Consider the following 16,849-nt stretch of genomic DNA (forward strand, 5'->3'; position numbering starts at 1 on the left):
ACGAAGCAATAAAAAGAGCAAAACCAAATTGGAGGATTGAAAATAAAGACTTTAAGATCCACTACAGAGTGGTCTGGAAAAAGAAATGGTTAATATATTCATATATATATCTATATATCTATATATCTATATATCTATATATATAGATATATATATATATTTGAATGTTTATTTATTTTTGAGAGAGAGACAGAGACAGAGTGCAAGAGGGGAAGAAGCAGAGAGAAGGAGACACAGAATCCAAGGCAGGCTCCAGGCTCCGAGCTGTCAGCACAGAGCCCAATGCGGGGCTGGAACTCACCAGCCCTGAGATTATGACCTGAGCCGAAGTCCGATGCTCAACCCACTGAGCCACCCAGGTGCCCCTATATATATTTTTTAAAGCAATGTAAATGTTGCAAGTGGCCGGGAGATAAACCTGATGAGGGAATTCTAAGCTGTGTTGAGTACAGGAGATCCAGTATTTGATGGCACTTAAATTTAAGACCTACTTTAATCATCTCCTGCCCCTTTGGTATTTGTAATCATTCCATTCTTCGGCGTTAGTTAAGTGGGAGAATTGTAAACAATGTTTCAGATGACAGTTTGACTACTTAAGAGAACCTATACCTCAAGGATTTTGGAAAACATCAGTTGACACGCCAGCAATTGATATGTTAATTAAATATTGATCTTGTGTGCTCATTAAATCAGGTCCCCTAGGGACTTCTACCTGCCAATACTGCCCCCCCCCCACACACACTGTGAAAATAGCTTTATTTTCCACTGCTTATTTAAATAATATATACTCATCGTATAACATTTAAAACACAGAAAAAATATAAGGAATAAAGTAAAAGTCACCTGCAATCCCATCCCTCAAGATAATCATCATTAATATTTTGGTGACCCTCTTTTCTGCCATCTCTTTATGCGTACATAACTTTGCACAGATGGGGTCATATTACATGGTTTTCAAATATTTTCAAGGGTTTTTCTCACTTTCCCACCATGTTAACAGCTTGGTTTACTTCCTTGCTTCTTTCTTTCTTTCCTAATTTCCTTCCTTTCATCTTTCTCCTAATAACACACACACACACACACACACACACACACACACACACACAGACTTTTTTGGTGGGGGAGGGAGGAGTGTCATTATATTTAAAAAATTCAATCATATTACACTCACTTCTCTGTATTTTGCTTCTTTCCCTTAACCATAAATACATAGTAGTAGAAAGTCCCCCAAGTCGGATGAGACAGGTGTAAACCATTCTTTTTTTATTTATTTAATTTTTATTTTTAAACGTTTTATTTGTTTGTGAGAGAGAGCTAGCGGGGGAGGGGCAGGGAGAGGGGGACAGAGGATCTGAAGCAGGGTCTGTGCTGACAGCAGCGAGTCCGATGTGGGGCTCAAACTCACGAATTGCGAGATCATGACCTGAGCTGAAGTCAAGACTCAAACGACTGAGCCATTCAGGTGCCCCTAACCCATTATTTTTTTAAATGACTACATAATATCCCATCCCTTCTTTTTTTTTCTTTTTTTAAGGGCCATCTTTTTTTTTTTTTAAGTTTATTTATTTTTGAGAGAGATGGAGAGAGTGTGAGCGAGGGAGGGGCAGAGAGAGACAGAGAATCCCAAGCAGGCTTCAGGTTCAGTGCAGAGCCCAGCTCAGGGATCGATGCCCTGACTGCAAGATCATGATCTGAACCAAAACCAAGAGGCAGACACTCAACCAACTGAGCCACCAAGGCACCCCTCCATCCGCCCCTCCCCCTTTTTTAAAATTTTTGAACGTTTATTTTTAAGAGAGACAGACACACAGAGTGCACATGGGGGAGGGGTAGAGAGAGGGAGACACAGAATTTGAAGCAGGCTCCAGGCTCTGAGCTGTCAGCACAGAGCCCATGCGGGGCTTGAACGCATGAATGGTGAGATCAGATCTGAGTCGAAGTCGGATGCTTAACCGACTGAGCCACCCAGGCGCCCTTATCTTACCTCCATCGCTTCTTGAATGGGCATTCACTTGGTTTATAGCTTTTACCACTACCAACAAGGCTTTGGTAAACCTGGTTCTATGCATATCCCTATGCACTGACACTTTTATTTCTATGGTAGAGTTTCCCAGAAATGGCTTGGGGGGGGGAGGGGGGAAGGAATTTTAAATCTTTTTTTTTTTTTAATGTTTATTCATTTTCAAGAGAGAGAGAGAGAGGAGGGGAGGGGCAGAGAGAGAGAGAGAATCTGAAGCAGGCTCCAGGCTCCAAGCTCTCAGCACAGAGCCCGATGGGGGGCTCGAACCCACAAACCACGAGATCGTGACCTGAGCTGAAGTCAGACGCTTAACCGACTGAGCCACCCAGGCACCCCAAGAATTTAAAATCTTAATAGCATTGCCAACTTGCTTTCCCCAAATGCTGTGACAATTCACATTTCCAACAGCACTGTCCAAGAGTGTTAATTTTCTTTCAGCGGCAGATTTTTATCTTTTTTTTAATGTTTCTTTATTTTTGAGAGGGAGGGGAGGAGCAGAGAGAGAGGGAGACAGAGGATCTGAAGCAGCCTCCATGCTGACAGCAGGGAGTCCCATGCAAGGTTCAAACTCATGGCACCGTGAGATCATGACCTGAGCTGAGTCAGACACTTAACTGACTGAGCCACCCAGGAGCTCTGTTTTTAATTTTTGCTAATCTGATAACTGAGAAGTGACCTCCTTGGTTTTTTTAATTTTCGGTTCTCTGCTGCGGGGATGCGTATTAATTGGTTTCTTGACTGTTTGGGTTTGCTCCTCCCAAAACAGCCTCTTCACCGTCTTCCTGAGTTTATTTATTGCAATTGCATTATTTACCTTTTTCTTATCCATTTTAAGGGGTTTTCATCATTTTAAAAATTGAAAGTGTCCCTCAATTTATCACAGCACTTGGACTTCTTCAGACCTTTCTAAAAATATTTAACTTTTTGGAGGATCAAGTATGTTTCTCTTGTTTTATGGCTTCTCGTTTTCCGTTCTGGTGTAGCAGATGTCTCCTGTCCTTCATGAGGAATTCGGTGTCATACATTTTCTCCTCCGATTTTTATCTTACATTTTTACATTTACGTCCTAACCCACCTGGAATTTGTTTTGTGTTATGGTATGAGGCAGAGGTGCAGAAGTCTTTATTTAGCTTTTCTTTTCGGTTACTCTCTCAATACCCGTTTAGATTTTACTAATTTTTCTAAGACACTTGCTACTGAGCTATAACATGCATAGATTGATTTAGATTTGACCATAGAAAATGCGAGGTTCGTTGTTCCCCACGGTCTCCTCGTTTCTTCCGGTTCCCCTATAACTTCCATCCTTTTATTTTTCCTTTTATTGTAGAGAATTCTTGAAAATACAAAATGGCTCCTTAAAACTCAGAACAGGAAAACATTTTTTTTATTTTTTTTTAACTTTTTTTTTTTTTTTGAGACAGAGAGAGACAGAGCATGAATGGGGGAGGGGCAGAGAGAGAGGGAGACACAGAATCAGAAGCAGGCTCCAGGCTCTGAGCCATCAGCCCAGAGCCTGACGCGGGGCTCGAACTCACGGACTCACGGACCGTGAGATCGTGACCTGAGCTGAAGTCGGACGCTCAACCGACTGAGCCACCCAGGCGCCCCGAGGAAAACATTTTTTACGTTTGTTTTTTTAAAACATTTTTTACATTTTAAGTGGACTGCTTATATGACATAGTCTTTCTTGTGTGAAGGCTTTCTCCTTAGTCTCGGTTTTAGGAGCTATTTATAAGACCTGGATGCTGAATGTTTTTAAATGTATTTTCAACAGCTAGCGTCCAAACTTGGCTCAGGACCAGAGGGTGTGCAGGGCCCTGCAGTGAAGCCCGGAGGCTGTGCCTCCCAGAATCTCCCCAAGCTCTGTCTTCTGGCCTTCTTCTGGTTTCCACTTCTCCGTCTGGTTCTCTTGGATGGACACTTCACTGGGCTGTCTGTTGGGCCCGGTGCTGGCTTCATCCCGCGATGCTACCTTTGGGACACCTTCTGCCAACCCACGGCCAATGCAGCTCTGGGTCCCGGGGCTTCTGCTTGTCAGGAAATAAGTTCCAACATCTATTGAAATGATCCTGTGGGTTTTTCTTAGGCGACCTGTTGAGATAATGGGTTATTTAAAAAACAAAAAACAATTTCCACATATTAAAACATTTTTTTACATCTCTTAGGGTAAATGTAACTTGGTCTTATCAGATTATTTTTTTAATTGTAGTATAGGTTGAATTGGATTTGCTAGTATTTGATTTTAGAATTTTGGCATCTGTGGTTACAACATAGCCCGACCTACACCAGAGGCTGCAGACTGGTGACTCATGGGACTTGTTTGTTTCAGCAGCCCAGGGCTTTGAATTTCTTTTTTGAGTTTGTTTATTTATTTAAGTCATTTCTACACCCAACGCGGGGCTCGAACTCACGACCCTGAGATGAAGGGTCATACGCTCTTCCGACTGAGCCAGCCAGGTGCCCCTGAGGTGTCTGGATTTGAATTTCTCTCTAGTTCCAGCACCCCCCACTTTCCCCTGTCATTTCACACCTAAGCAACTTCACCCATTTATACTCCTTTCTGGCTTATAGACACTTGTATTTGAAAACCCTAGTTGATGGTTTTCTTTGTTCTTTTTATTTTTTGGTAAATCTGAGAGTTAGATCAGTTTACAACACAAATCGAGGAACATTCTTTCCTTATTCTGTGTTTGAAATAATTTATACAACAATAGACACTGCTGTTCCTTAAATGTTAGAAAAGCCTTGTCAGAAAAAAAAAAAAAACACCCAAAAAAACCATGTAAACCAAGAGTCCTCAAGGAGCTAATTCTCTGATAACTTCTTTATTTCCCACCTCTTGGTTATTGGTCTGTTCAGAATTTTGTGCTGAAATTTTGGGCCGGTCCTGAAAATCGTGAATCTCTTTTCTGGAAAAGGATTTAAACACTCCACTATGTCTCTTTTGTTTTTCGTTCTCAGTTATTTTGTTTATAGTGTATGTCAACGGTATGAATTGTTCCAAAAATGAAAGGGTCAGATCGCTTATCTTTCTGTTTAACCAGTTGAGGGCCCATATGCAGGATTAGCTTTTTCTTGGTCTTCTGAGTTGTCTAAAAAGCCCGTGCTGGGCACAGGCAGTTCACAAAAGGAGGGGGGGGGTGGGCAGCTGGGTTTCCCCCCCAAACAGGAGAGCACTTTGGTTGGAACCTTCTGCTCCTGCAAATCATTTTGCTGCCACGTGGAGGCGCTGTACGAAGCTGGTCAGTAATTAAAAGGTGCCCAGAAGGGCTTTTCCTAGTTTGACCCACAGCCCTGCCCAGCCCACTAAACCCACAGGAAAGCCCATTACTTGTACTTCCATGGTTGTGGTTTCAACACCCATCTCTTTAATCCCCAAACGCTACCTGCCAGCACGTTTTCACTGTGAGAAGCAGAAACTCCATCTCCAAGTGACTTAAACAAAAATGTTAACGGGAGGAACGTTGGAGAGTTCAGGCTTTGACATACTCTCTATGTTCCAAACGCATGCAAGAGACAAAAAGGATAAACAGACTAACACAAACAAACCAACAAAAACAAAACAAAACACCAGGATAAACATCTCACTGGAAACCAAGATGGCAAGTAGAGCCAAAGTCAAGGGCCTACGGAGTAATGGAAGCTAAAATGTTGCACATGAAATAGAGGATAAAGCCAGACTCTCTGGCTAAAGCCAGGGACTGGAGTAAGGCCCCTGATTTGTGAAAAAGCAGCTGAAAAGTATGGCAACTGGGGCGCCTGGGTGGTTGAGCATCTGAATCTTGATTTCAGCTCAGATCATGACCCTAGGGTCATAGGAAAGAACCCCGAGTCAGGCTCCCCACTGAGCGTGGAGCCTATTTAAGTCTCTCTGTCTGTCTCTCTCTCTCCCTCTGCCCCCTCTCCCCGGCTTGTGCACACTCTCTCTCTTTAAAAAAAAAAAAAAAAAAGGATGGCAACTGGGGCGCCTGGGTGGCTCAGTCCGTGGAGCGTCTGACTTCGGCTCAGGTCACGATCTCGCAGTCCGTGGGTTCGAGCCCCGCGTCGGGCTCTGTGCTGACAGTTCGGAGCCTGGAGCCTGCTTCTGATTCTGTGTCTCCCTCTCTCTCTGCCCCTTTCCTGCTCACGCTCTGTCTCTCTCTGTCTCAAAAATAGATAAACACATAAAAAAAAAAAAAAAAAAAAAAAGGATGGCAACTGACCAGCTCTTAGGGGCTTTGGCCGAAACTGCGGGCCTGAGGAAGCAGCATAGCAAAGACAGCTTCACGGCCAATAATTGGGTAAGCCCTCCTCTAAGCCCATGACTGAGTTTGCAAGACCCCCAAGTCGGTGAAAAGCACAAGTTCACAGCTGCCGTCACAAGACCAGTTCTGGAATCATCTTGTGGATGCAGTCACAAAACTAAAACCACCAGACAAGAAAGAAGAGAGAGAGAAAAACATAGCATAAAGTCAAAGCAAAAACTCCCAGCCATAATGAGCCTATAAACTAAAATTCCAAAGCACATGAAGAAATCAAATGCTAAATAAACCAGCCAACTCAACAACTGAAATATGCACTCACAGATGAGATTCATTTTCGGACTAATCTGGCAAAGACTTGAAAATAAGGATGCTCAGAGAGATAAATGAGGACATCATTTGACAAACAAGAAATTATGAAACAATGCAGATGAAAATAAACTGAACATACAGAAATGAAATATAAGTGGGGCACCTGGCTGGCTCAGTCGGGAGACTACGTGACTCTTGACCTTGGGGTTGTAAGTTCAAGCCCCACATTGAGTAGAGGTTACCTAAAAAAATCCTAAAAAAAAAAAAAATGAAATGAAATATAAGCAACTATAAGTCTCAGAAATAGGGGCACCTGGGTGGCTCAGTTGGTTGATTTTGGCTCAGGTCATGATCCCATGGTTAGATTCTCTCTCTCCCTTTGCCCCTCTTGCCTGCTTGCTTTCACTCTCTCTTTCTCTCTCTTTTTAAAAGAAATTTTTTTTTAACGTTTATTTATTTTTGAGACAGAGAGAGACAGAGCATGAACGGGGGAGGGGCAGAGAGAGAGGGAGACACAGAATCAGAAGCAGGCTCCAGGCTCTGAGCAGTCAGCCCAGAGCCCGACGCAGGGCTCGAACTCACAGACCGCGAGATCGTGACCTGAGTTGAAGTCAGACGCCTAACCGATTGAGCCACCCAGGCGCCCTGCTCTTTCTCTCTCTTAAACAACAAAACATGAGCGTTACTGGAGGGGTTGTGGGAGAGGGGACAGGCTAAATGGGTAAGGGGCACTAAGGAATCTACTCCTGAAATCATTGTTGCACTATATGCTAATTTGGATGTAAATTTTAAAAAATAAAAAATAAACAAAAACAACAAAAAAAACTCAGAGATAAAATTTAGTCATGAAATAAAAAAAAATATCTCAAAAAATGGGATGAATTTTAGACTGGATATAGCTAACAATAAAATTAGTGAATTGGATGATAGTTTGGAAGGATATACATAGAATTCAGCAAGAAGAAATAGAGAAATTCAAAAGAAAAGAGTTCAAAGAACAGGAGAATAGATCTAGAGCCTCTAATAGGATTTACAAAGGAAAAGAATGAAGAAAATGGCAGGGAAATAGTATTGAAGGTTTGATAGCTGAGATTATTCCAGAGTTGGAGAAAAAACTCATAACATACAATAGAGATTTTATTTTTTATCCAATCTCATAAGCCATATCTTCCTAAGTGTGTTTAATCCATTCATATGTATTGCTGTGAGTGATTTATTTGAACTTTCTTCCGTTATTATGCTATATTTTCTCCTCACCTTCCATTTTCTCCACATTTTTTTCCTCCTTTCCTACCTTCTTTTGAACTGAGAAAGTCTATTTTCCTTTTCTCTCCTAGCAGTACCAGGATTGATATTGTTTTTGTCAACTTATTTGAGCTTTCTGGGCTTTTTGTTTGTTTGTTTGTTTGTTTTTATATCTTCTTGTGTTTTAATTGCCTTCTATTCACCTCTTTGGTGAAGGAGGGATTCCTTCCCTAGGGTTATTGGGATGGCCGAACACATGATGCCCAATTCTGGGCAGTTTATTAGTCACATATACTCACTGCCCAGGGGAGGGGAAAACAGTACCCTGTGCAGGGTCATAGGAGGTTTGTGTTCAGGAACAGAGTGTACCAACAGGCCGTGCAAGGCAGGCTTTACACTATCAAAGGGGTGTGATAACCCCTGGTTTTCATGGGAGAACATTACTGGCTTGTTTGAATAATTATGCAGGCTAGCAGGGAACTGAAACTTGTTCCTCAGGAATAAGCCGCACCTGCTCTTGGTACCCCTGATAAGGAGAGTTCTTTGGCTGGGGGACCTTATTTGAGGAGCAAAGTGGGGAGGGGAACTCGGCGGTCAGGCCATTCAAGGTCCTCCTCATTTCACCACATGCCAAAGCAGCGCTTACAATTGTTGTTAATTTCCTTTCTAGTGCTGTGTAGACTGTTTACTGTAATGCTCAATAATTTAGAAGGAAAGAATTAGAGTTCTTTGTTCATTCTACTTGCGTTTACCTTGAAGGTTTTCAGATGTTGTGGATGTGATATTTAATGATCATAGTCTGCAGGGAACTATGATTTTAACTCCCTGTTGTGGAAAATCAGTTTGCCCCCATTCACTCCCACCTTTTCTTCTTTCTTTCTTTTCTTTTTTTTTTTAAATGTTTATTTATTTTTGAGAGGGGGAGACAGTATGAGTTGGGGAGGGACAGAGAGAGAGGGAGACACAGAATCTGAAGCAGGCTCCAGGCTCTGAGCTGTCAGCACACAGCCCGATGCGGGGCTTGAACTCATGAACCATGAGTTTGTGACCTGAGCTGAAGTCGGATGCTCAACCAACTAAATTACCCAGGCGCCCCTCTTTTCTTTCTTTTTTTTTTTTTTTTAAGTTTAAAAAAACTTAGAGAGAGAGGGAGAGGGAATCCCAAGCAGGCTCTGCACTGCCAGCGAGGAGCCAGCCTCGGGGCTGGATCTTACAACCCTGAGATCATGACCTGAGCCAAAATCAAGAGTCAGAGCTTTCATTGAATGAGCCACCCAGGCACCCCTTGTTTATTTGTTTAAAATTTCAGTTAGTTAACGTGCAGTATTACATTAGTTTCAGGTGTACAATATAGTGATTTAACATGTACATCCATCACCTGGTGCTCAGGTGCTCATCCCGACAGGTGCCTTCCTTAATCCGCGTCACCTGGTTCACCCATCCCCCCCACCCACCTCCCCTCTCGTAACCATCAGTTTGTTCTCAATGCTTAAGAGTCTGTTTCTTGGTTTCTCTCTCTTTTTTCCCCTCTGCTCATTTGTTTTCTTTCTTAAATTCCACATATGAGCAGAATCATATGGTATTTGTCTTTCTCTGAGTTATTTTGCTTAGCATGATACCCTCTGACTCCATTCACGTAGTTGCAAACGGCGAGATTTCTTTCTTTTTTTTTTTTTATGGCTGAATAATATAGAATTAACCAGCTTTGACAGTTTGTTTTCTTCCCTCCACATTTTTCTCTCTGCTCTCGTAAATACATGCAGATGTAAGCCCTGAATAGGTCCCCCTCTACGTTTTACAGAAATGGGATCACGCAGAAATGATTCAACTCCTTGCTTGTTAACATCATTGTATCCCAGACACTGTTCTAGGTTTATTTAATCACAGACACTCTTCCAGGTTAATGTGTACATAGCTAATTTATTACAAACAGCTACACGATGTATACTACTTTAGTATGGATATACCGTCACTTATTAAACCATGAACTAGCTATTGGACATGTTGATCATTGCTAATTACTTTGCCGTTACACACATTGCTCTAAGAACCATCTTAATTCATCTTTCCTCCTATACTGCTGTCTTTACTTTTGTATATAGATTTGCAAGAGTGAAATGAGTGTGTACATTTCAATTTTTGAAAAAGACATTACCAGAAGATTGCAGTATCTGAATCCTTCTGAGAACATATGAAAGTTGTCCTTTCCCTAGACCTCGAAGCAAGGGCTTCCAGGTGGATTTTTTTTCTCATTCACAAGTTCCTGCATCTGATTTTTTCCTGTAGTTTCCTACCAGACATTTTCAAGAGGAGTTTTTGATTTATTCAAGGAAAGTACTCGGGAGGGATTATTTTTTAAACAACTTCCGCACCTAAGAAGGTCTTTCTGTTGGCCTTCATTCATGAATGACAGCATGGCTTTTCCTTTAGGTTTTCTACATCAGTGGATTTCCAACCCGGGTCACAACGCACTCAACTTAATACATTGCGATGGCATTTGAAAAAGCATAGAAGGACAGAGACAAGAATAGAAAATATTGAAGTGCACTGAAGGTAACTTTTGCATCATGAATGTCTGAAGATCTAAGTAAGAGGTAGATTTAGAATTTTTGTATCTTTTGTCCATACTTATCTATGGTTTACAAAGCACAATGTATTTCTTTTTTCATATTTTTTTTGAAAGAGGGGGGGGGGAGAGGAGCATGAGTGGGGGAGGGGCAGAGAGAGAGGAAGACACAGAATCCGAAGCAGGCTCCAGGCTCTGAGCTGTCAGCGCAGAGGCCTACACAGGCAGGGCTCGAGCTCACAAACCCCGAGGTCATGACCTGAGCCAAAGTTGGACATCTAATCGACTGAGCTACCCAGCCCCCCCCAAAAGTAAAAACTATTTCTAGCAATGAGTTTAGGTAAGAAAAGATATTGACATTTACTTCTCTGGATGACGTGAGAACTTTGAGATCATTGTAATTTAGGCTTTTATTTTTTCGTCTCCCCTTTTGTCTGTAAGATCCTAATTTATTGCCCCTCCCCCCATCTAAGCTTATTTTTTAAAATATAAAAGAAATGCATGCATGTGGTGTTTCTTAAGCTTTTTTTAATGTTTGTTTTATTTTTGAGAAAGAAAGAGAGACAGAGTGAGAGTGGGGGAGGGGCAGAGAGAGAGGGAGACACAGCATCCGACGCAGGATCCAGGCTCTGAGCTGTCGGCACAGAGCCTGACACGGGGCTCGAACTCACAGACCACGAGACCATGATCTGAGCTGAAGTCAGACACTTAACTGACTGAACCACCCGGGCATCCCTGCATGTGGTGTTTTTTAAACCGCCCCCCCCCCCCCCCCCCCCACACACAACATACCCCAGAACAACGGATTCTCAGAAGAAAAGTAAAATCTGTCTTTAATTTCATTCCAAGGGCGGTGTGCGTGTGCCTGTGTTCTAGAAATTTTAACTTTTATTTTTCACTTTGAGAATGCCACCATAGTGTGTCTAAATGTGGCCTTCTTCTTCTTATCAACTTTGCTCGGGACTCCGAACATATGCTCAGCTTCCAACTGAGTTCTTTCTGTATATCAGCAACGTTTTCTCCTGCCAGGTCTTTGATCACTACTTTTGTTGTACGCATTCTTTTCTCTCCAGAATTCCTATTATTCCAGGTTGTATCCCCTGTGCCTGACTGCTTGCCCCTTTCCTTTTCATCTCTTTGTCGTCTGACCCTGGACCATGTTAATTGTATTGTCTTCAGTGTCTCATCTATTTACAGCCTCCATCACGGGTTTTAACCCAGCTATTGTGGTTTCTGTCTCCCTGCTTTACTTCCTGCTCTTAGATTTCTGCCTCGTTATTATGACCTTTTCTAGTTTCTAGATCTTTTCCAGAGCCCCCGTAATCTTTTTTTATTTTTATTTCTTTAATGTTTATTTATTCTTAAGAGAGAGAGAGAGAGAAAGAGTGCGAGCAGGGGAGGGGCAGAGAGAGAGGGAGACACAGAATCTGAAGCAGGTTCTAGGCTCTGAGCCGTCAGCACAGAGCCCGATGCAGGGCTTGAACTCACCCACTGGGAGATCACGACCTGAGCCGAAGTCCGACACTTAACTGACTGAGCCACCCAGGTGCCCAGCCCTGGAATCTTATTGAAAATTCAAATCAGATATTCAGATATATTTTTTCATTTTTTATTATTTTTTCTCATTTTCAGATATATATATTTTTGAACCTGTGCTGCAGTAAAAAATTTTCCCCCCAGGGAGGCAGCTTCTACAGAACACTTCCGGGGATATTTATCTTTTGAGTTGCAGAAACTTCCCAGATCCTATGAGCTTTCATTTGCCTCATCCTCACAGAGGGAAGTCTGCCCGGTATGGATGTCAGGGTAGAATACTTATTCCCCAGTTTCATTTTCCACGTGGGGGTGAGATTAGGGGTGGTGACAAGGGGAGGCGTCTGTCCCATTCTTCAGAGGAGTGTCTTCTCTGATTGGTGACTGCGGCTCAGCTCCTTCTCAGTGTTTCCTGGGCTGCTCTGTGCCTGCAATAGCAGGCTTAGCCCTGCAGGGGGCAGTGTCAGGGGCTGCCTGCCAAGTCCGTCCAGGTCAAGTGTCAATGACTAGGGAGCATATGTGTCTAAGGAGCCAAAGCCACACTCTGTAGTCCCCTTCGTCAGTGATAAACCTGGGGTTTTGATCTTCAGTTGTCTAATTCCTGTGACCTTTGTCTCCGATGAGGGGAGGGAAAGAAAGGGATACCTTTTTTTTTTTTTTTTTTTTTGGCCTATCCAACAATGACTCAAGTCAAGGAACCGAGACACATTCAGTGGGAGGTTGGTAAGAGTTCCTGCCTGAATCTCTCTCAGAGGGTCACCAGGTTCATGCCACAGGAATTGAGGAAAATAGACAGAACAGAGGGGGAATGATCATGTCGGACATGGTGCAGCCCAGGAGGTGTGAGAGAAAGGAGGTAAGCGGCCACTTCTGGTTGAGTTTGTGCCACCTCTATGGATGCATTCTCAGAAAAGGGGGAGAAAAATGGGCTGGTATTATTTTTAAATTCTCAAGAAGCCATTAACCATTGCAAATGAGTTCATCAAAGGTTTGGGGGAATTCCTGGCAACAGGAAGAAAAGGAACAGAAAAGGAGGCTTTTCTGCTTCGGAGAACTACCAGTAGCTTCTCAGGGCTTCTCCGTGGCTGTGCCCAGGTGCGACCAGCCCAGGCACGCAAAGTACACTCAGGGTGGTCAGAAAGCTGCAGGCGTGCAGAGGTAGGAGGGAAGCTTAGGGGTGACCCTCTCCCCCCCACCTCTCGGGCCACCCTGCCTGCTGAGTGAGGGCACTTCCTGGGTGGCCAGCGTCCCCTACTTTGTCCTGGACACGTGGCCTCTGTCCAATGGGGTAGCAGCCTGCCTTCTCTCAAGATGCCTTCTATTTGGCCCTGACAGAAAGTTCTGGTTTCCTCCGCGTGGATGGCTGGTTCCCAGGGCCGACGCACATCTTCCCCTTTGTCTGGTGGCCATTTCGGGAGTGTTCTGTCGGGACGGGAGGAGGGAAGGCTGAGAGCGATATCCAGGGAGCAGTGTCCACGCCACCCTCCTGCCAGGAATTCCCGGCCAAGTTTTACTCACTTCCTCACAATTCTTAGATCTGTTTGAACATTTGAAAACAAGAAACCTCCATGTTTTCTCACTCAACATTCGATGCTTCGGGGGTTTGGATCCCTTCCCCCTGACGGTGACGGGATTTTTTCATGAGCACAGGCACTGAGGACAGAGGCCTGGTTGGCCCCTGGACAGCTGGCTGGCTGTGACCTGGTGAACGCCACGTCATCTTTAAGTGCCGTTTAAAAACTTTTTTTTTAAATTTATTTTGTAGACAGAGAGACAGAACATGAACGGGGGAGGGTCAGAGAGAGGGAGACACAGAATCTGAAACAGGCTCCAGGCTCTGAGCGGTCAGCACAGAGCCTGAGGCAGGGCTTGAACTCACGGACCGTGAGATCATGACCTGAGCCGAAGTCGGACGCTCAACCGACAGAGCCACCCAGGCGCCCCTTAAGTGCCGTTTAAAGTCTTCCTTCTGTCCTTCTCTTCCTGGGCCCTCCTTCCCCAAGCAGAAGTGGCCACATGTTCCCTCGCACCCCAAACCCCGTGCACGTATCCCCTCCCATCAGTGTGCGCTCATGCATTTTGGGGGGCATGTGGTCCACTCCTGGCCTATTCTGATTATTATCTTTTATTTAGTTAAAAAAATGTTTCAGTGTTTATTTATTTTGGGGAGATAGAGAGGCAGGGTGCAAGCAGGGGAGGGGCAGAGAGAGAGAGAGACAGAATCTAAAGCAGGCTCCAGGCTCCAAGCTGTCAGCAGAGAGCCGAATGCGGGGCTCAAACTCACCAACCCTCGAGATCGTGACCTGAGCCGCTGTCTGAAGCTTAACAGACTGAACCACCCAGGCGCCCCCAGGCCTGTTCTGATTTCAAAAGGTTTCCTCCTCCCCTTTGATTTCTGATTGCAAAAGCACTTAAAGGAGTCATCTTCTGAGCTTTTAACATTTTAAATGTTCTCAGGGAGAGGCTGGTACAGCTAAAGCCATTCCCCGTGAACCAAGCCTCCTGGGTATTTGTGCCGCAGAGGAGATAACGCAAGTGAGGTGCACTTTAGGGACAGGGAGGGCGGTGCTGTGGTGGGTGGCGTGGAAGGCTGGAAGCCTCCCGAAACCTTGCTGGCTGGGCCTGGGGGAAAAAAACCGCCGTCTGCAAATTAGAAGCAATTGTGGAGGACATTCGAATTCCCCTTGCTCCAAGGCTCGTTCTTATTCTGGGCCAAACACTGGGAGACAGGAGTTACCTGGCTGACCCGCAGGTTCCCACTTGTCCCTCCTGGGGAGGACCCTTGAGTCACTGACCACACGGACCCCGAGCACAATGCGAGCGGTCTGCTTCCAAATGTCAATGCGGTGCGTTTGTGCAGAACTGGACCTCGGTTTACAGACTCAGAAGCTTCTCAGAACGGATTTCAATGGTCTGTGTCGCCTGTGTGTGTGTGTGTGTGTGTGTGTGTGGTGTTCATACACTCATGGATCAGGGGCCCTGAAACTCTGGGGAAACTCACACAGGCCTGACCCTGATGGACTCTGACTTAAAAGAATCTGGCCTGGATCTGGCAGGACTTAATTGTGACCAGACTGCTGGTGTCTCGGACAGCGGTCTTCAACCCTAAGTGATGACCGGGTGCCCCAGTCGGTTAAGCGTCCGACTCTGGCTCAGGTCATGATCTCACGGTTTGTGGGTTCGAGCCCCGCGTCAGGCTCTGGGCTGACGGCTCAGAGCCTGGAGCCTGCTTCGGATTCTGTGTCTCCCTCTCTCTCTGCCCCTCCCCTGCTCGCACTCTGTCTGTGTCTCTCTCAAAAATAAACATTAAAAGAACTATTTAGAAAGTGTCTCTCTTCTGCTGGCCTCCTCTCCCCTCACACTTGCAGCAGGGTCTTTACAAGGTAGAACCCAGTCTCCTACTATCGCGTCAAACTCCCGGGAGCGCCTGGGCCAGTCCTGGGGATGAGGAGGGTCACCCTGACGGGGGCCGGGGATGGGCTGTGACACAGTGGGCAGGGGATGGGTGGCGAAAGCAGAGCCATGGTAGGGGCAGAAGGCTGGGAAAGGCCTGGTGTCCCACAGCTGATGGGAGGGGAGCGGGAGCCCAGGCTGCTGAGGCCAGGGCCTGCCAATAACCCTGAGGGCTGGGGATCCTCGCTGAGCCTCGCTGAGCTGCAGGATTGGAGGAACTGGGGGCCCTGTGGGCTCTTCTGTCTGAAATGATACACATGGGGGCATGGGCTCTTGTGCTGAGGAGGAGGCAGGAGGGATTCACTTTTTTTTCTTGTTCTATCTACAGAGTTTCTTGAGCATCCGTTATGCGCTAAGCACTGTTCCGAGCACTGAAGACCCGATGGTGAAGAACACGGGCAAAAAAAATACCTGCGCTCATGGAGCTTACATTCACGTGTGTGTGTGTCTGTGTGCGTATGCATATGTGTGCACGTGTGCACACACACACATGCACAGCGTGTGGAAGGAGATCCAGGAGAGGGAGGAAGTGAGAGTGGAGAAGGGAAGGAATGGAATGGCCCATGCCTCCTGGCCCAGCCTGCAGAACTGGTTTAGAACCTCCACGGTGACAGGTGCGGGGGGGCCAGAAGCTGAAGGATGTGGGGAGACTGCACACGCCCCTGTCCCTCTGGAGCCCAGGTGACAGGATGCGGTGTGGAGCTGCGGAGGGGCCGTCCTCCCTCTCCCCTTCCCCTTCCAGGTCTCCACGGGCAGGCGGCAGCAGCTTCCCAGCGGGAGGGCTCTGGGTGTCCCAGCAAAGACTAGCAGGCATCAGGAGAGGCCTTGGTCGCTGCAAAGCTCCCGGAGCAGAGACGGAGCTGGAACCGTCTTCGAGGAGACATGCGGGCAGTGGCTGGCTGGGAAAGAGGCTCAGACAGGGAGGCTTGTCCTAGGGCACAGAGAGGTCCCTCATTCGGACATGCTGTGGAGGGGGTGGCCGGCCATCTGGGGTGCTGCAGGCCAGAGCAAAGAGCTTTTGTGTTTGGGGCATTAATGATGATGTGTCTGTCCTCACTTGGACCCACAGGCTATTGAGGCCAGGGGCCAGGGGGACTGAGAGACCTAGGTGCCCCTTGAAACCGACATTCCCCAAACACATTAGTTCTAGATGGGGAGAAACAGGTGCTCTGTCAATAAAACCTGTATATAAATTCCTTTACATTAAAAATGAGGGACTTATTGGGGCGCCTGGGTGGCTCAGTTGGTTGAGCGTCCAACTTCGGCGCAGGTCATGATCTCACAATTGTTGGGTTCGAACCCCATGTCGGGCTCTGTGCTGACAGCTCAGAGCCTGGAGCCTGCTTCGGATTCTGTATCTCCCTTTCTCTCTGCCCTTCCTCCACTCATGCTTGTCTCTCTCTCTCAAAAATAAATAAATATGTTAAAAAAATTTTTTTAATAGGGGCACCTGGGTGGCTCAGTTGGTTGGGCGACCGA

This window comes from Panthera uncia, chromosome E1, assembly GCF_023721935.1.
Source record: "Panthera uncia isolate 11264 chromosome E1, Puncia_PCG_1.0, whole genome shotgun sequence".
Lineage (NCBI taxonomy): Eukaryota > Metazoa > Chordata > Mammalia > Carnivora > Felidae > Panthera > Panthera uncia.